Source organism: Amia ocellicauda, chromosome 10 (assembly GCF_036373705.1).
Source record: "Amia ocellicauda isolate fAmiCal2 chromosome 10, fAmiCal2.hap1, whole genome shotgun sequence".
Lineage (NCBI taxonomy): Eukaryota > Metazoa > Chordata > Actinopteri > Amiiformes > Amiidae > Amia > Amia ocellicauda.
In genome coordinates this window covers 40176794-40188920 of record NC_089859.1, presented here as the reverse complement: position 1 = coordinate 40188920, position 12127 = coordinate 40176794, and the positions used below count along the sequence as shown (strand labels likewise).

At 43.5% G+C, this 12127-nt stretch overlaps 1 non-coding gene across 1 annotated transcript; it reads left to right on the top strand.

Moving 5' to 3' along the window:
• The first annotated feature begins 8487 nt into the window (after positions 1-8487).
• LOC136762348 (small nucleolar RNA SNORD66) lies at positions 8488-8564 on the top strand. The gene has a single exon (XR_010820550.1). It is a non-coding gene; the product is annotated as a small nucleolar RNA SNORD66 (small nucleolar RNA).
• The last annotated feature ends 3563 nt before the right edge of the window (positions 8565-12127 follow it).

The following is a 12127-nucleotide window of genomic DNA, read 5'->3' as shown; positions in this document are numbered from 1 at the left end:
TACATTTAAGAGGGTCCGGTATTTCTCACCAGGTTGGGAAGAGTAAATCGCTGCCCAGGGCCCTCTGAGATCAGGCTGACATGGGTGGCAAATGCAGAAGCCCTGCCTTGAGGCACCAGGTAGCAAGTTTACTAAGCAGATGGGAATTAACTGAAGAGAGGGACTAATATGACCCTTGAAAATAATGATGTAACAGGCCATCGGAGTCAATAAAATGGGGAAGGGCCCTGTACAAGTGTCTATTTGTATATATCTGCACCATTCTGCATTAAACAGAAGTCAGTCAGAGGAATATTGTAGCCTCTGATATTGTTACAGATTTTACCCACCAAATTAAAGTACATTCTCATGTATTCTGTTATGTACTAATTGTTTTTACTCTAACAAAGCGTATTGAAAAGGATGACCTTTAACCTCCAAAATCCATCTTTCATAGCATTCTAATAACTTGAATACATTTTATTGATCAAAGGCCTTTAGTTAATATTTAGTATTACTTTTAATGTTTTGAAATGCTGTTCCCTTAATTGGCAAAGGAGTGCTGTAGCTCTGGAATTTATTGCTCTAAAGGTGCTGTTCATTATGTCTATGTACAGCTAAACAAATGTGGAGAGCAAGTGTTAACTGTCATATTGGGTATCCCCCGCACTACACTAATAATTGCAAAATGTGATTTAACATATATTATTTTTGTATACATATTTTATTCGGATCATGTTTTCCATAGAAACATGCATTAGCTTCAAGGAGCAATATTTTATCATATGTTCCGTATCACTTATGATAAGGATCTTATACTTATTCTACAAGCAGTCATACTGAGTCTGGTTTTCTCAGTGCACCTTTAACTCCCTGGAGACCTGAGGGCTGCTTCAATGACAGAGCTGTGAGAAAATTAGGAGACTTCCTCCTAGATCATGTATCTGCATGTCTTTTGATTCACAATCAGATTTTTTTAAACAATATTTCAATAGTTATGTGTTTATGGGTTTCAGTTTGTAATCCAGATAAATGTGGGTCAAATGCAATTATTCATATTTCCAGAATTAATTAAACAATACTAATTAATAGTGAACAGCTTTTTATGATTTAAGTGTGAAAGGAAAATTGTAACATTCAAATATGTAAAAATTATTGCATTATGATGTACTTTTTCAAAATGATAATAACATTGTGAGGTGATGGGCATTACAGATGCAAAAATGTAGTGTACTGTCTAATCTTCAGCTCATTTTATAGTTTGTGTGAAAAGCATGCAACTTTCAGATCAGTACTTATGCTTTACCATTGTACTGTGACTGCCGAGTAATTGAGAATCTTTTAACAAGGGGGGCAGGGAGCTCTGACAATGGGAGATGTTCCACTAAGGAAAGAAAACAAAGGGAAACTGCTAGTAGGAAAGCCCTGAAATGTTTGTACCTCAATGCCAGGAGTATAAGGAACAAGATGGTAGACCTACAGTGAGGGAAAAAAGTATTTGATCCCCTGCTGATTTTGTACGTTTGCCCACTGACAAAGAAATGATCAGTCTATAATTTTAATGGTAGGTGTATTTTAACAGTGAGAGACAGAATAACAACAAAAAAATCCAGAAAAACGCATTTCAAAAAAGTTATAAATTGATTTGCATGTTAATGAGGGAAATAAGTATTTGATCCCCTATCAATCAGAAAGATTTCTGGCTCCCAGGTGTCTTTTATACAGGTAACGAGCTGAGATTAGGAGCACTCTCTTAAAGGGAGTGCTCCTAATCTCAGCTCGTTACCTGTATAAAAGACACCTGTCCACAGAAGCAATCAATCAGATTCCAAACTCTCCACCATGGCCAAGACCAAAGAGCTGTCCAAGGATGTCAGGGACAAGATTGTAGACCTACACAAGGCTGGAATGGGCTACAAGACCATCGCCAAGCAGCTTGGTGAGAAGGTGACAACAGTTGGTGCGATTATTCACAAATGGAAGAAACACAAAATAACTGTCAGTCTCCCTCGGTCTGGGGCTCCATGCAAGATCTCACCTCGTGGAGTTTCAATGATCATGAGAACGGTGAGGAATCAGCCCAGAACTACACGGGAGGATCTTGTTAATGATCTCAAGGCAGCTGGGACCATAGTCACCAAGAAAACAATTGGTAACACACTACGCCATGAAGGACTGAAATCCTTCAGCGCCCGCAAGGTCCCCCTGCTCAAGAAAGCACATGTACAGGCCCGTCTGAAGTTTGCCAACATCTGAATGATTCAGAGGAGAACTGGGTGAAAGTGTTGTGGTCAGATGAGACCAAAATCGAGCTCTTTGGCATCAACTCAACTCGCCGTGTTTGGAGGAGGAGGAATGCTGCCTATGACCTCAAGAACACCATCCCCACCGTCAAACATGGAGGTGGAAACATTATGCTTTGTGGGTGTTTTTCTGCTAAGGGGACAGGACAACTGCACCGCATCAAAGGGACGATGGACGGGGCCATGTACCGTCAAATCTTGGGTGAGAACCTCCTTCCCTCAGCCAGGGCATTGAAAATGGGTCGTGGATGGGTATTCCAGCATGACAATGACCCAAAACACACAGCCAAGGCAACAAAGGAGTGGCTCAAGAAGAAGCACATTAAGGTCCTGGAGTGGCCTAGCCAGTCTCCAGACCTTAATCCCATAGTAAGTCTGTGGAGGGAGCTGAAGGTTCGAGCTCTCTCTGTTAAAATACATCTACCATTAAAATTATAGACTGATCATTTCTTTGTCAGTTGGGCAAACGTACAAAATCAGCAGGATATCAAATACTTCTTTCCCTCACTGTAGAAGCAACAGTCCTGGTGTGTGACTATGATGTAGGAGTGACAGAAACATGGCTGACAGAAAATGATTGGGATGAATACAAGTTGAAAGGATACACACAGTTTAGGAGAGACAGACAAAATCGAAGAGGGGGGTGGGGTAGCATTATATGTCAGAAATAACATTGAGGCAGAAGAAATCAAATTAGATTCCAGTAATGGAACAGAATCTTTGTGTGGTCACACTTTTGAACGAGAGATCTGGAGGATTAGTGGTTGGAGTGTGTTACAGACCACCCAATTCAGAAAGATGTTGCATTGTACAGTGTAATCAGGACTGCATGTAGCAAGGATGTGGCTGTTATAATGGGGGATTTCAATTTCCCAAACATAGACTGGGAAAGCCGAAATAGAAATGGTTGAGATGGTAAATTACTGCTTTTTAACTCAATTTGTCAGGGAACCAACCAGGGAGAGTGCATACATTGACTTGATATTTTCACATGACCAAGATAGAGTCAGAGGGACACTAGTTAGAGAACCAATAGAAAATTGTGATCACAATATGGTTAGCTTTGAGGCATTCTTTCCAAAAATAAGGACCAAGTCTAAAACAATGGTCTACAATTTTAGAAAAGCAAACCTTGAAGGTATGAGGCGGCACTTAGAAGATTTAGACAGCACATTGGATACAGATTCAGTTGAAAATGGATGGGTATATTTAAGAATATACTACTTGAGGCTCATGGGAAATTTGTACCAAAACTTAGCAAATTGAGGAGCAAAAAACCTTGGCCAAAATGGTTTAATAGAGGTATGCCAAAAATATCAGGAGAAAGAATGTTGTATAGTGCATACAAAAGGGATGGAGACTAAACAAAATACAAAGAATATGTTGAGCTGCAATGAAAGGGATTAGGAACGCAAAGAGGGAAATAGAAAGAAACATTGCAGCTAAAACTAATGCAAAGAGCTTTTTTCAATACTACAACAGCAAGCAGTCAATAAAGGAGGAAGTGAAACAGCTAAATGGCAAAAAATGAAGTATCTTGGAAAACGAACAAGATGTGGTAAATGTTCTAAATGAGTATTTCAAAATGGTTTTTACAAAAGATAAAATGGATAACATGCCCCAGGTTAACAATCAGTCCAGTCAAATACTAAGAGATCAAGATAAATGAGGAGGAGGTATTAAAGGAACTAGCAGAATTAAAAACATCACCTGGGCCAGATGGTATATTTCCAAAAGTACTTAAAGAAATGAGGGAAATGATTTACAGGCCGCTAACTCAAATATTCCAAAAGACACTTAGAACAGGGGATGTGCCAACTGACTGGAAGACAGCAAATGTCATACCAATCCACAAGAAAGGGGACAAAACGGAGCCAGGAAATTACAGACCAATCAGTCTCACCTGCATTACTTGTGAAATGTTGGAGAAAATTATTAGACAGAAAATAGAGGACCATCTTCAGACTGTAATGTTCAGACTGTACAATGCACTTGTTAGAGCTCATCTGGAATATTGTGGACAGTTCTGGGCTCCACACTTCAGGAAAGATTTCGCTGCTCTAGAGGCAGTTCAGAGGAGAGCAACCAGACTTATTCCAGGTCTGAAGGGAATGTCCTACTGAGAGACTGAGGAACTGAACCTTTTCACCCTGGAACAGAGGAGACTACATGGGGACTTGATTCAAGTCTTCAAAATCATGAAAGGCATTGACCACATCAAACCAGAGGAGCTTTTCCAGATCAGCAGAGACACAATTGGAAATTGGGCTTCAAAGCATTCAAGACGGAAAACAGGAGACACTTCTTCACACAGAGAGTTGTCACAATCTGGAACAAACTCCCCAGTAGGGTTTCCAAAATCGGGAGAAAATTCCAGGCCAGGGTTTTTTGAGTTTATAATTCATAAACCCTGGGTCCCCGGGGCATCTGTGATTGAAGCCAGATTATCTCATAGGCATATAAATTGAATAAATAATCAAAATGCATACAAAATTAAATAAATAAAAAACACACTGTTAGACACATCAAACGTATGCTTGAACTCCTCGGATCTTAGTTTTCCCCCTTATTTTATTCATTAAACTACAACCTGGCCATATCATCAATGTTAATATAAATAAGTAAAATAATACATGTCATTTTTGTGTCTGTATTTTATGTGAAGCTGAAATTAAACACGAACTCAGTTCATTCACAGAGTTATTATGTATTGATCATTTGTATGAACTGAAGTGACCTTGTAGAGCCCCCAGCTGTTTGCAATACGTTGTTTGTATACTTTTTGCATTTGTAGGAAGTAGAACCAAACCGAGCTTGGATCGGAAAATTTTTCTTGAACTCCTCGTATTTTGCAACAGTGCTCAATTATATTGTAGGTTACGGAATGAACATCAATCTTCTCACTGAATGAAAAAACACAAGAGCTCACTGAGGCTCTGTGCACGCAAGTATGATTTTTGTTGGTTTGTTTCTCAGCCCCGGTTTTATACCCATGCCAAACCCGGGCTTGTGGGGTTGACAAATCGTCCGGGTTGCCCGGGTTTTCGGTGCCCCGGGTCCCCGGGCTGGAAACACTACTCCCCAGTGATGTGGTTGAAGCTGAAAATTTGGGAACATTTAAAATCAGACTGGATAGGATCCTTGGATCACTTAGTTATTAATGGACACCAAACGAGCACGATGGGGCAAATGACCTCCTCTCGATTGTAAACTTTCTTATGTTGTTATGTTAAATATTTGAAAAAGATTGGGAAATGCTTGTGCTCTGTGCAACGGAAATGATAACAGTGCTACTCTTGGGACAAGAAAAGGTTCACATATATGTCGCTTATGCTCACAATGTATTTAATTTACCAGCAATTCAATGAATTGTGCACTGTGCAGTGGATATACCAGATCACAGAGTGTGGAGGGGGTGATGTGGGGAAGTGTGGGCCCCTGCTTTGGACCCTGGGGCCCTGCAGAGGCCTGCAGCCCGGTGTGGGTGCCTAGGCTGGTGTTGGTGCCTGCTGACCACTGTCTACCCTTGACCAGGAGACGGCGCTACAATCAGGCCCTATTTAATGCATGGGATTACCGGCGCAGTTCTGTCCTATCAGAGTTGGTTTCTCTGCTTGAAGGCGGGACTAAGCATACTGACAATCCAGAGAGCCTTTCACGGGTTCAATTACTGTAAAGACAAACCGGGGGAAAGTAATAGCGAAGTTTGGAAACAGGACGGACATCAGCTCTCATCTCAAGAACCCCGATCCTGTGCTGTTGCTTCAGAGGAAACACTGCGCTGTCTCATTTCAAGGGATATATCAAAACTGCAAGCGCCTTGCTTCAGTCACTGCGTGAAAGAAGCTGCAATCTGTGGCCCGAAGGTGGACATTGCATTGTGCATATATGTCACTTTCCCAGTTGCGTGGCTGTGCAGGTCGCTCTGTGTGTAACCCGGCCTGTGCAGAACAGGGCGCCTCTACAGTGGGGCTGACAGACTGAGCGCTCACTCTGAAGCCCATAAAGCACCACCTGGGTTTTGGTGACATCATCAAAGACTTGGCTTCCTGAAAATCCAGAAGAAAACACATGTAAGGTAGGCCCTCTCTCTAGACTTACAGCCTTGTATTGGGTGTTGATGAATAGGGTTGTTCCGCTCATTTTACATTAAGGGGGTGCCAGCCTACTAGCTCTGCTGTTGATCGGGAGTTACAGGCCACTCGTGTGTGTTGTGGACTTGGACTGAGGGACACTTGTGCTGCTCATTGCTTGTTGTGTTGGCGCTGATGTGATAAGCCATGCAGATCAAATGTTGATCCTTAATGATCAGTAGTGCGACTCTTCACCAGCAAAAGACAGCATCCAGGGAAAGCCGTGCTGCCCGCCTCTCAGACTTGGGTCGGGTTGTAAAAGTGCGCAGTGTGAGCCTGGCTGAGGGGCTGATTCGTTTGTGGGGCGATGCGAACCGATTGAGTGACTCGATTCAGTGTGTTTGGACACAAATGGAAATTGGGCTTCAAGCCATTCAAGACAGAAAACAGGAGACACTTGTTCACACAGAGAGTTATTACAATCTGGAACAGACTCCCCAGCGATGTGGTTGAAGCCACAATTTGGGAACATTCAGAAATAGACTGGATGTGATCATTGGATCATTTAGTTATTAATGGACACCAAACGAGCTGATGGGTCGAGTGGCCTCTCGTTTCTGAACTGTATTATGTTGTTCTGATATGTGTTGGGTATGACGTCAGTTGTTGTCAGTTGCATACGTAACAGTTGCTGGAATTCGATTCTGTTTGCTCTGTGGATATTGCCTAATTAGAGCTGATAGTGTGTTTGGAGACGGAGTCGTACGGTTGATTGATTTTACCTCCGAGTAATTTCAGTGTTCCCGAGAGCCTTTTGGTTGTATTGAATTCAAAAGCATGGCAGCGATTGCAAACTTCAAGTTTTGTCTTGAAGACTCCGCAAGATTCAGGTAGGCCGTTTCATTAATCTATCTTTTTCTTTTCATTGCAGCAGGGTATGTATAGCCTACATTTTTTTAAATGACATATTGTGAATAATAATGTTCTTCACCAGTACAAGATCGTGTGAATTGCTCCTAAGCGTAGGTGTGTAGATACAAATTGAACCATTATTCTCGTTTAATGATTACTGTATGAGAGGATGTGAATATGGTGAACTGGATATGGTATATGCGGAAATGTGTTTTACTCCCTGAGACAAATTATTTAATATAATAAATACAAAATAAACCTGGGTCATTTCAACGCCGAATGGTAGGAATTTTGAGCCGACGTCTAAAATGTATTGCTTTCATTATTTCGTAATCCTCGGCACAACCAAGACTCCTGTGGAAATGTTGTTGCTTTCAAATTATGTTGCAGGTGAAATTATGTCCCTGACGAGAAGGAGAAAAATGAGCGTCAGTTTCTGCTGGACTTAGAGTTCATCTGTGACAGGCTGCAGAAACTCCGCATTAGCGATGTGGTCCTGGCTAAGGTATGCAGCCCCCTGCTTGTCTAGGAGACCCTAGAGTTTTATTTTCATGTTTTTATATATAAATCCTTCTGATTGAGTTGGTTACCTGCATTGTTCTGATGGATCTGTTTAATGCTGATCTTGGGCATTTGTCTCATTTGTACTTATGTACCATGTTGCATGTTTTTTGTCAACTGCTGTCTAATTGCGATTGTTATTTAGATGACTGTATGTGTGTTACCTGTCCACCACAGCAAGTTACCAGAAGACTGTTTTATGGCTTGAAGGAATAGCAGCTTTGGTCTGACCCTTTCTCTCTCCCTCCCCTCTCTCCAGGCCATAAATACCCCTGCGCATCGCCTGGACCCCAGTCAGCTGACAGGGGTGAACTCTGTCCCTGACCTTACCCCCTCTCTTGCCAACATTGGCATACAGCCCATGGGGGGATATGGCCCACACTTTTTTTCCCCCCAGCCCTCAGCAGAGGGTCCCCGGTGCTCCCGGCAGGGCGAGAGGAAGGAGCCGCGAATCATCAACGTGTCATTCACGGATGAGTTTCAGCTCAACAAGGCCGAGAAGGCCTGGAAGCCTACAATAAAGCAGGCTCCCACAGTGGGTGATGACCCCGAGGTCATTAAGACACAGGTATGTAGGAGCAGAGGACACGGTTCATGTTTGGGGGGGTGGGAATAATAATTTGCTAGTCTAGTAAAGGGGATTGTGGGTAAACTTGGAGCCCCAGTGATGATCTATTTGTAGTGCCATGGTGTCTGGGCCACTGACCTCTACTGATGGAGAAGAGGAACTGAGGGGCTGAGTACGCTCACATGCACCCACCTCTCCAGAATAAATAAAAACACGGACTTGGCCGAGGTTTGCAGAACTAACTCTTTTTCCTTCCTTCCCTCCTCCCCCCTTTCCCCTTCAACAGGAGCCGTTCCGCAGGGTGAGTGGTATTCTGAACAAGCTGACCCCACAGATGTTCCAGCCGTGGATGCGTCAAGTGAACGAGCTGACCATCGACACGGAGCAGCGACTCCAGGGTGTCATGGAGCTCATCTTCGAGAAGGCCGTCTCTGAACCCAACTTCTCCGCCTCATATGCCAATATGTGCCAGTGCCTTCTGAGGGTGAGAGAAGGAGGGTGACGGGGAGAGTGAAGTGAAAGAGGGAGGGAGGGAATGGTAGAGGATTGTGAAGATGCTATTTGTGTAAATTTGAACTTGTAAAATGTATTATGCCTTGAACTGCTCTGTATTATTGCACTTTGTATTGCTCTTATATTGGACAAGGACGTCGCTAGGAAATAAATAATAATAATAATACATGGATCAGATTCGTTTAGCTCTGGAAATGTAATTTGTGGGAGTTCAGTTTTGAATGGACTAGCAGATGCCTGTCTTGTGATGCGCATATCAAGAGTTTTCACTCCGAAACCTATTAAAGCTGGAATCCAGCCTAGCACACAGACCATGCTTAGCAAGTTTCCATCTTGCTTAGGGTTTATGTTGTTCCTGCTCCCTCTTCTGTAGTTCAAAGTCCCGACCGCTGACAAGCCGGGAGTGATGGTGCCTTTCCGCACTCTGCTTCTGAACTGTTGCCTGAAGGAGTTTGAGAAGAAGAAACAGAAGATGCTGGATGCATCTTTGGTGGTAAAAAATGTTGAATTACTTTTTTTTAAATATAATCAGGGTTCATATGCTAGTCTGAAAAATGCAAAACTGATTTCCAGTTGTTGGAATGCTTGAAAAATCATGCCTCCATTATGATAGTATGTAATTGAGTGCTGTCTGTGTGCGCAGGGCGAGGAGCGGCAGCGTCTACGTGACGAGCTGCAGGAGGCCAAGCGCAAGGCCCAGCAGCGCTCACTAGGCCACATAAAGTTTGTTGGGGAGCTGTTCAAGGTGAAGATGGTGACAGAGGCCATGATGCACGCCTGCATCTTCAAACTGTTGAAGAACAATGAAGAGTCCCTGGAGTGCCTGTGCCAACTCCTCTCCACTATTGGCAAAGACCTGGACTTGGAGACAGCCAAGGTAAGGCAGGTCTGGCCGCCGTGCCAGACTGAGCCCTGGCTAAACATTCAGCAACGTGATGGGGCCTCTAGACTAGGGGTCTGAATAAGTGTTTCTTAGTCTTAAATTGTAGCCACCTTTGCTGTTTTTGTGTGTTTTTAAAGTATTTTTGTAGTATGTAGAATTTTTTTAAATTCAGCCACTTTGTGCAGCCTTTGCTTTCTCTCCATACACCCATACTTCTCTGTGTTTAGTCTCGTGGTGCCGCCGTATATTGAATTATTTCATCACGGCTAAACTCTCCTTACAAATGAGGCATACAGGTTTTAAACTGTGCTCCACAAACAGATATTCCCACTCCCACCTTTCCTGAAACACTCTACCTTCCTTGTTGATTTTTCTTTTGTTGGACATTTTGAGTTATTGCAGATTACTGAAAGAACAGGAGTGTGGACAGTAACTCAGCCTATGATTGGCTGTTAAAACCCTACCTCGTGCCAATGACATTCACAATGGCCGATGGGAATTGTAGTTTTCACACGCAATTTCCTCATTCACAAGCTGTCACGGGCCTAATTACTTAATGATACAACACGTTTGCAGGGGCCAGATTAAAACCATTGGGGGGCTGTATTCAGCCCGCGTGCCTTGAGTTTGACACTCCTGCTCTTGATAGTGGTGTGAATAAGTGTTTCTGAGCATCTGCAGAAGCCTTCTTGAAGGAATGCTGCTACACTCGGTGGTATAAAGTTACTTAATCGTTAATCGTTCTGTCTGACCTTTTCACCAGCCCCGCATGGACCGGTACTTCAGCCTGATGGAGCAGGTCATCAAAAAGAGGAAGACCTCCTCTCGAATCCGCTTCATGCTGCAGGATGTCTTGGATTTGAGAAGAGTAAGTCATGAGTGTTGGGAGAATAGAAACCTTCCTTGCTTTCAGCTTCCCAGCCCCCCAATCCCTGTCTGCCTCTTGTTCTCTCTCTCTACCATGGTCACTGACTCTCTCTCCCCTTCCTCAGGATAACTGGGTGCCCAGGAGGGGTGACCAGGGTCCTAAGACAATCGACCAGGTCCACAAGGATGCAGAGCAGGAGGTGCACCGTGAGCAGATCAAGGTGCAGCAGAAGCTCATGATCAAGATGTACAACCGACGTGAAGCGAACTCCAGCGAAAGTGTCCTGTCACGCATCGGTCGGGCCTGAGCAGAGCAGGCCAGGAAGAGAGGGCCTTTTGTGAAAGCATTAGAAATAGAAGCACCAGTCCTTCTCTGGTGAAGATGAAAGCATCAACATTCATTAAATTTCTTTCCCTTCTCTGTCTAATCTACAAAATAAAATGAAAATGTTCTTCACTTCGAACTAAGACTCTTTTGATCAGTGTGTATGTGGTGTCATATATATATATATATAAATATATAGAGCAGGATCAGTACAGCCTGGCGAACAGTATGGATATCTTTATCTATACTATATTGAATGGAGGTGCACTGTAGATCAGAGTGTGGAAGGAGGACTGTCTTCACAGCACCAGCTGCTGGCGGAACAATCCTGTTTAAAATAATGGTACAGAAATCACCTTTGACCTGAAAGGAAAGGTCAGAGGTCAAGTTGAAGGTCATGCTTGCAAAGAGCCCATCTGGTTTCCTATATGTGTTTTATAGTGACAAACATTGTATCTGCCACCTGTAAAGCATAATAGGCTGTCAAATGTAAAAAAAATGTTTTGGCAATATTCCATGATTCTTAGCTCCGATAGCATGCTAGATAGCATTTTTGGAAGCTTCTGCAGTGGTCAGTACCTATAAAACATGGTCCAAGGAAGGAAAAGCAGTGAACCGGCGACAGGGTCATGGGCGGCCAAGGCTCATTGATGCAGGTGGGGAGCGAAGGCTGGCCCGTGTGGTCCGATCCAACAGACGAGCTACTGTAGCTCAAATTGCTGAAAAAGTTAATGCTGGTTCTGATAGAAAGGTGTCAGAACACACAGTGCATCGCAGTTTGTTGCGTATGGGGCTGCGTAGCCGCAGACCAGTCAGGGTGCCCATGCTGACCCCTGTCCACTGCCAAAAGCGCCTACAATGGGCATGTGAGCATCAGAACTGGACCACAGAGCAATGGAAGAAGGTGGCCTGGTCTGATGAATCATGAGTTCAAGGTGTTGACTTGGCCTCCAAATTCCCCAGATCTCAATCCAATCGAGCATCTGTGGGATGTGCTGGACAAACAAGTCCGATCCATGGAGGCCCACCTCGCAACTTACAGGACTTAAAGGATCTGTTGCTAACGTCTTGGTGCCAGATACCACAGCACACCTTCAGAGGTCTAGTGGAGTCCATGCCTTGACAGGTCAGGGCTGTTTGGCG